At 34.4% G+C, this 9,142-nt stretch overlaps 1 non-coding gene across 1 annotated transcript; it reads right to left on the reverse strand.

Annotated features, from left to right (window-relative positions):
• Window positions 1-2,580: 2,580 nt before the first annotated feature.
• LOC117907998 lies at window positions 2,581-2,688 on the reverse strand. Its single transcript, XR_004650118.1, has one exon. It is a non-coding gene; the product is annotated as a small nucleolar RNA R71 (small nucleolar RNA).
• Between the last annotated feature and the right edge of the window lie 6,454 nt (window positions 2,689-9,142).

Here is a 9,142-nt window from a genome sequence, read left to right on the forward strand (position 1 = left end):
GACCATATTATGATCTTGCCCGCCCTTCATCCTTAGGTAAGATCTCACTTAGGTTCACCTAGACCACTCTAGTTCACATAGGCCCGTTTAGGTTTACCTAGTCACCTTCAAGCTTACACAAACTCACCCTAGGTCACTTAGACACTTTTTTTATCACTTAGGTCACTTTTCATTTCACCTAGGCCCACTTAGATTCACTAAAACCTACTTAGGTTCACTTAGATAGATTCTTTAGGCTTAGTTCACTTAGGTTTTTTTTTAGTTGTGATTACATGATTATGAGTTTAAGTGAGTATTTGGCTTGAATTGTTTTTCCTTTTTTTATTGCTTGGAATGAATTTTTAATATTTACTCTTATTATTTCGATGTTTTTTTTTTATTATTATCATTAATTACACTATATTAGAGTAGACCCCTCTTTGGACCGGGAGGAGCTGGGTTTTTTCTTTTCATTTGGAGGAGTGGGAAACGACCTTTGCAAGTGTTTCAGAGTTGCATGGGACGTGTGGCAAAGACATGACTAATAAGTCTATTTAGAGGCGACTTATTATCTATGATTTAACTTTATATTTCATTAGTTTAAGAGTAATTTTATCTCAACAATCATTATTTTTATTATTTAAGGTCTCAAATAGCCAAGAGTATGAAAAGGGAGCAATATAAGGCAAAATTGGAAGAAAAATATGAAGTTCGGCAAAAATGTGAAAACTGCCATGATGGGAGCTCTCAAGCGCCGCCGTGGCCTCTTACGCGACAATTTACATAACTCACCCAAGAGGAAAGCGCCATTGCGGGATGGACTTAAGCGTCGCGGCGTACATATGTGGAAAATCATAGTTGGGGACTTGAGACAAAACCGTCACGGCTGGAGGAGCTCACGGCTGGAGGAGCTTGTTTTGCCGCGATACTAGAAGGAATTTCAGAAATCTTGGGAACCCGAGACTAAAGCCCCGCGGCGGGAGACACTGAGCGCTGCGGCCCGATATTTAAAATTTGAAAATTATTCGTCTTTATCTCATTCTGTTCAGATCCGAATTAAGTAGGATGTCAGTTTACGATACTGGGGGCTATAAATAGACGAAAGTATGGTTTATTTGGGGATCTTGGAGATTTGGGAGAAGGAGGATCTTGAAGACTAGGAGAATAGAGAGCTTGGAGAACAAGAAGGGGATTTGCAAATTTCCTTCTATTTTTCTGGTTTATTCTTCCATTTTCTTTATGATTGTAATTCAGGATGTTTGTTTTTCATCTTAAGATGAACTAATTTCCTTTGTCTAGGGTTGAGATGTAACTCAATCACGATTTATGTTTTTGATTGGTTTAAATTGATTCTCTATTTTGCATCAATTTATTTGTGTATCTATTTTGCGCTTAATGCTTTCAATTCTTAAGGGCCTAAGTTTTGATTGATTTTATGATTCAGGTTGATAACAAGAGTTAAAATCTAAATTAGATCCATAGAATAGATTACATTAGAATGAATGAATAGTAGAGATACATTACCATGTTCTAAGAGATTAATAGTTAAATCTATAATAATTCCATAGATCTTAATTATTCCTTTAGACTTAAATTCACATAGAGATATGTTGGGTTAGTAATTTAGGGAGCAATCTGATATATTTCAAGAGAAAATATTGGTTGGCTTAGGGAATTAAATCTCCAAATAAAGCATAACAGGAATTAGGTCAAGCAATCAATTGCATGAAAAGTGTTAGTAGTGGAATTAAAAGCCCTAGATCGTTTAAATCATAAGAGTTTGAATTTATTTTCTTTAATTGTTTAAGTTGCTTTCTTCTACAACTTTAAATATTCAGTTGATCAAATAGTAGTAGAAATAATAAATTTTAGTAATTAGTAGCATAATCCTTGTGGGCTCGATATTCGTACTTAGGTACAATTATATTACTTGAACGATTCATATACTTGTGAGCCAACACATCAAGTTTTTGGCGCCGTTGTCGAGGACTATTTTTTACTAATATTAATTCCAGTTATTTCTGTGCTAACTTAATTTATTTTCTTTTTATTCTTACTCAATTGTTTTTCTCTTTTTAGGTTTTCTTAGTGTATGAGACATACAAGGAGTTTGGACTTAGTACCAATCGACCTTGATATCAACAAAAACTGCGAAAGCTAAATCAGAAATGCAAGCAGCAAGTAATTCAGGAGGTTCCTACAATGGGGGATGAGAATCATGGTGATAATGGAGTCCCAAATAGGGCACTCAAGGATTATTTTGTTCCTAATGTGGGTGTCTCAAGCATTCGAAGGCCACCCATCTAAGCTAACAATTTTGATATCAAACTGGCAATTATTCAAATGATTCAATCTTCAGTTCAATTTGGAGGATTGGCTAATGATAATCGTAATCTACATATTGCAAATTTCTTAGAAATTTGTGATACCTTCAAGCATAATGGTGTGACCAATGATGCAATAAGACTTCGATTTTTTCCATTCTTTCTAAATAACAAGGCTAAGGCATGGTTAATTTCATTACCTCCGGGGACAATCACTACATGGGATGGACTGGTTAATGCTTTTCTTGCTAAATACTTCCCACCGATAAAATATGCAAAGATGAGGAATGATATAACTAACTTTTTTACAACAAGATCAAGAGTCTCTTTATGAAGCTTGGGAGAGGTGCAAAGATCTTTTAAGAAAGTGCCCCCACCATGGCTTACCAATGTGGATGCAAGTGCAAACGTTCTACAATAGTTTGCACCTTAATACTCAACCATGGTGGATGCAGCAAGTGGAGGAGCTTTTATTAATAAGACACTAGATGAGGGATATCAACTTATAGAAGTGATGGTTAGCAACAATTTCTTGAAGTCTACCAATAGAAATGCACAAAAGAGGACAATCGGGGTTCATGATATCGATGCTTTCAATAATTTAGCTACTCAAGTTGTAATTTTAAATCATAATTTTAAGAAACTGAATGTTACTACTATTTCTAATTTAGTTTGTGAAAATTGTGCAAGTAATCATCCTAACTTGGAGTATCAAGTTGGAGGCCCATATGAAGCAAATCCATCCAAACAAGTGAACTATGTGGCCAATAATCAACGTCAATACAATCCTAACTCCAATTATTTCAACCAAGGGTGGATGAATCATCCGAACTTCTCATAGAGTAACAACGCTCATGTGCAAAAACCACCATCCGGTTTCCAATCTCAAGAGAATAAGCCAAACTTGGAAGAAGTTTTCACCCAATTTATGCAAAAGACTAACGATTTTATTGATGATACTAAAGCAAATTTCAGGAACCAAGGTGCAAATATTCGCAACCTTGAGCATCAAGTGGGAGAGATTTCTAAGTTATTGATGGAGAGAACACAAGGAGCACTTCCTAGTATCACAGAGACAAATCCTAAGGAGCATGTAAAGGCCATAACTCTTAGAAGTGGAAAGGAGTTAGAACAATCAAAGGAGGCCGAGCAGCAAACAAATAAGGAGGATACTTCGGTTCCAAAGGAACACGATGCTTCCACTCCTATATAGCCATCTATTCCAAAACCATCATCTAATGCCATCCCTTTTCCTCAAAGGTTGCAAAAACAAAATTTAGATAAGCAATTTTCTAAATTTATTGATAATTTTAAGAGCTTACATATCAATCTTCCTTTTATAGATATGATGGAGCAAATGCCGAAATATGCTAAATTCTTAAAGGAGATGTTATCAAATAAGAGGAAATTGATGGACAATGAGAAGGTGATGTTCACTGAAGAGTGCAGCGCCATTCTTCAAAGGAAGCTTCCTCCTAAGCTAAAAGATCCAAGGAGTTTCACTATACCTTGCACTATTGGTGATTTTGATTTTGATAAAGTTTTATGTGATCTTGGTGCAAGTGTTAATTTGATGCCTCTTTTTATTTTCAGGAAACTTGAACTAGGGGAAGTGAAGCCTACTACGGTATGTTTGCAGCTTGCGGATAGATCTATCAAACATCTAGAAGGCATTATTGAGGATGTTTTGGTAAAAGTAGATAAGTTTATATTTCTGACTGATTTTATTGTATTAGATATGGAAGAAGACCAAGATGTTCCACTTATATTAAGAAGACCTTTTCTTGCTACAGGTAGAACTCTTATAGATGTTCATCAAGGTAAGTTGATTTTAAGGGTTCAAGTTGAACAAGTTACGTTTAATGTTTTTGAGGCTATGAAATTTCCATCTGATGTTGATGCATGCTTTGCAATTAGTGTTTTGGATAGGGTGGTAGCTGAAAAATTTCATGAAACTTTTACTAGTTCACCTTTAGAAAATTGTATAATGAATGGTAGAAATTTAGGAACTCTTTGTGATGATGGTGATATAATTGAATGTGTTAATAATCTTGATGTATTTCCAACTTAAGAGTTTCCAAGAAAGTTAAAATTTGAGGAATTAGAGGCCATTCATGTTAACAATCATACATTAAAGAAGGAGCCTCCTAAACTTGAACTTAAATTGTTGCCATCTCACCTCAGGTATGCTTTCTTAAATATTCTAGTTTTTATCCTATTATTATTAGCTCTTATTTGAATGATTTGGAGGAGGAAAAACTATTAAGAGTTTTGAGGGAGCATAAGAAAACTATTGGATGGACTATTGATGACATCAAGGGAATAAGCCCATCGATTTGTATGCATAAGATTCTATTTGAAGAAAGCTACAAGCCAACAGTTCAACCACAATGAAGATTAAATCCATCTATGCAAGAAGTGGTTAAGAAATAGGTTGTGAAGCTTTTGGATGTAGGTATAATTTACCCAATCTCGAATAGTACATGGTTAAGTCCAATTCAAGTAGTTCCTAAGAAGGGAGGTATAACTATAGTGAAGAATGATAATAACAAACTTATCCCCATAAGAACGATAACCAGTTGGAGAGTTTGTATTGATTACCGGAAACTTAATGATGCCACAAGAAAGGATCACTTTCCTTTACCCTTCATTGACCAAATGGTGGAGAGACTTTCCAGTCATGATTATTATTGTTTTCTAGATGGATATTCAGGATACAATTAAATCCCCATTGTTAACTATTTCTTGATGAGCAGCTTTTTACAGTTGAAGAAGCGCCATGGTATGCAGATATTGTTAACTATTTGGCTAAGAAGATTTTGCCTCATGAGCTTACTTATCAAAAGAGGAAGAAGTTTTTCTCAGATCTCAAGTACTATATATGGGATGATCATTTCCTATATAAGCAATGCACTAATCAAATAATTAGGAGATGTGTGCCGGAAGAGGAGATGGAGAGTATTCTACATCATTGTCATTCCCGTGAAGTTGGAGGACATTTTGGAGCTACTAAAAATGTAGCCAAAGTTTTACAATCAGGATTTTATTGGCCTTCTCTTTTTAAAGATTCATTTAATTTTGTTGTCAATTGTGATAGATGTCAAAGGGTTGGGAATATATCTAGGAAAAATGAGATGCCTCTAACAAATATTTTAGAAATAGAATTGTTTGATGTATGGGGTATTGATTTTATGGGTCCTTTTCCATCCTCTTATGCTAATCATTTTATTTTGGTTGTTGTAGATTACATTTCCAAATGGGTTGAAGCTGAGGCGCTGCAGACCAATGATGTTAGGGTGGTGGTTAAATTTCTTAAGAAGAACATTTTTGCAAGATTTGGTACACCAAGAGCTATCATAAGTGATGGAGGATCTAATTTTTGTAATAGTCACTATTGGGTAAATATGGAGTAACACATCATATAGCTACTCCTTATCATTCCTAAATAAGTGGTCAAGTTGAGGTATCTAATCATGAGCTCAAGCGAATTTTGGAGAAAACAGTTAATTCTTCTAGGAGGGATTGGTCAAGTAAGTTGGATGACGCTTTATGGGCTTATAGAACCACATTCAAAACACCTATTGGGATGTCTCCATGTCAATTGGCTTATGGCAAATCGTGTCATCTTCCGATTGAGTTGGAACACAAATCATTTTGGGCTACTAAACTTTTGAATTTTAACTTATGAACTACAGGGGAGAAGAGATTGTTACAATTAAATGAGATGGAAGAGTTCGGTAATAATGCTTATGAGAATGCTAAGATTTATAAGGATAAGGTAAAAAAATGGCATGATAAGCATATTCAGAAATGCGATTTTGAAGTTGGTCAACAAGTTCTTCTTTTCAACTCACGTCTCAAGCTTTTTCCTAGTAAATTAAGATCGCGAAGGTCTGGTCTGTTCATAGTTAACAAGGTTTTACCATTAGGAGCAATAAAAGTTCATCATCCATCAAAGAGAACTTTTACAGTGAACGAGCAATGATTGAAGCACTATTTGGGAGGAAATTTTAGCACCGAACGGGTGTTTGTTGTGCTTTCAATTCTGAAATAGAAAAGTGGAGAAAGTCTAGCTAACGACTTAAATTTTAGCGCTTTTCGGGAGGCAACCCGATTTATTTTGAGCAATTTTATTTTCGAATCTTGAATTATTTTTAGTTGTTAGAATTTTTATTAATTTTGTTTTTATTTTGTTTCAAAGTTAATTTAGTTAGTGAATTTTTATAGTTAATTGTTTGGTAGTTTAGGATTAATTTTTTTTTTTTTAACTACTTTTCCTTTATTTTCAGGAGAAAAGGGGCTTTTTACATACCCAGTGAAATGAGCCGCGACAGGAGGCATTGAGTGTCCCGGTTGACTTTTCAAATGTTGCTCATAAGAGGACTCGAGGCTAAACTACCGCGACTGGTAAAGCTTTGCGCCGCAGTGGTCACCCCCAATTGAATTTCTCTTGTAAAAATTAGGGCTTTGTGCCGTGGCGAAAAGACTTGAGCGTCGCTGCATGATAAGACACTACTAAATGAGAAAGGAGCAATTTTTTTATGTACCCCAAAATTCATCAAAAATGGAGTTTTTATTTTCCTTACTTTTCCTTACTTTATTTTCTTTTGTTCATTGAGGGCAATGAAAGTAATTAAGTTTGGGGGGAACGATTAATTTCTTCTGGGTTTAGCTAAGTTCTGCTAAAAATGCTTCTTTTTTTTTTCAAAACTTCTTGATTTTTTAGCATTATTTTTTTAGTTGATTCATATAATCAATGATAATATCTTGATTGCTATGATGCGTGGTTGTTGAGATGGAATTTGATATTACTTAGATTTTGAGGATAATTTGGATGTTTGTTTTGTTTGGATTTGAGATTCGATGTTGGTCTAGTATGGTTATTTTGATAACGATCCTGTTTTGCATGCTTAGAGAAATTTTATTTAGACAATTGTGGATGATTAGAGATCTCAACAAATTTTAGAACTTGGCTAATTGTTACTCAAGGCAAAATCCTACATTTTCATGTTACTTAGGAGATGATTTAGGCCATTTTTGGATCGTTTGAGCTTTTCTTACCTTACCTAGAATATTTTATCTACTAGTTACCTATTTGAGCCTTTTTATATAATGTTAGCCTTATTTTTCTTTCTTTAAGCCTATCTTCCTACCTATTTTAAGCCTAAACACTTATCCTTACCCTTAATGAGAACATTTACATGTTTGTTATTTATTTTGTTTGAGAGCAAAAATATCTTATTCAGGAAATGATGGAAATGTGTATTGTTAACCTAGTTATAATTGAGAAATAAGTTTGGGGGTTTTGAAGAATAAAAGGAAGAGTGTGCATAAAAATAAATAAAAAATAAAAAATGGCATTAGGGTGAAATATGTGAAAAGTGCTTATGAGCATGAAAGAAAGAAAAAGTATGAAAAGTTTCAAGAAGATAGGAAGTGGTGTTAATATTAAAAGCTCTTGAGTCTGTTACATTTTGTTCAATTGTGAATGTTCTCATTCTTTGAATTTATCCTTTCCATTCTTTGTGAGCCAACACCTTAGCCTAACATTACAAGCTTATTAAAGACCTTTTGATCCGAGGTAACATGATGAATATACATCACAGGATAGTAACAAGAAAGCCAAGCCTATGAGATTTGATATCATACATTACTTGTTAGAGGTCGACTTTATCTATAATTGTTTTTATAAAATTATCTAGGTAGTAGAATTGATTGTTTGAAAGGTTACTTACTTGGATTTTTCAGAAGATTGAAGGTTTGAATGGAATGAATGTCTGAGTAATCCTTCTAATTTTTGTAATGTTCGATAGATTCTTAACGGTTTTGTGTTATTAGTAATTTTTAAGACAAAATTATGAATTAAACTTGACGAATGAATTTGATTCTGGAAGTTTGAGAAGTTGAGTCTTGATTTAGTTTGTGATTTAATTGTTTTTAGGTTAGATTTTATTTTGTTTTTTTTTTTTTTTAGGACTAGCAAAATGTTAAGTTTGGGGGAATTTGATAAGTCAATTTAGAGCGACTTATTATCTATGATTTAACTTGATATGTCATTAGTTTAAGAGTAATTTTATCTCAACAATCATTATTTTTATTGTTTTAGGTCTCAAATAGTCAAGAGTATGAAAAGTGAGCAATATAAGGCAAAATTGGAAGAAAAATATGAAGTTCGGCGAAAATGTCAAAATTGCCACGGTGGGAGCTCTTAAGCACCGCGACAGCCTCTTACGTGACAATTTGCGTAACTCACCTGAGAGGAAAACGCCATTGCAGGAAGGACTTAAGCAGCGCGGCGTACGCATGTGGAAAATCATAGTTAGGTACCTGAGACAAAACCATCGCGGCTAGAGGAGCTTGTCCGCCGTGGCGCTTGAAGGAATTTCAGAAATCCCAGGAACCCGAGACTAAAGCACCACAGCGGGAGACACTGAGCGTCGCGGCCTGATATTTAAATTTTGAAAATTATTTGTCCTTATCTCATTCTGTTCAGATCCGAATTAGGTGGAACGTCAGTTTACGATTCTGGGGCTATAAATAGACGAAAGTAGGGTTTATTTGGGGATCTTGGAGACCCGGGAGAAGAAGGATCTTGAAGACCTAGGAGAAGAGAGAGCTTGGAGAACAAGAAGGGGATTTGTAGATTTTCTTCTATTTTTCTGGTTTATTCTTCTATTTTCTTTATGATTGTAATTCAAGATGTTTGTTCTTCCTCTTAAGCTAAACTAATTTCCTTTGTCTAGGGCTGAGATGTAGCTCAATTACGATTTATGTTTTTGATTGGTTTAAATTAATTCTCTATTTTGCATCAATTTATTTGTGTATCTATTATGCGCTTA

The sequence above is a fragment of the Vitis riparia genome, chromosome 18 (assembly GCF_004353265.1).
Source record: "Vitis riparia cultivar Riparia Gloire de Montpellier isolate 1030 chromosome 18, EGFV_Vit.rip_1.0, whole genome shotgun sequence".
In the NCBI taxonomy this organism is placed as follows: domain Eukaryota; kingdom Viridiplantae; phylum Streptophyta; class Magnoliopsida; order Vitales; family Vitaceae; genus Vitis; species Vitis riparia.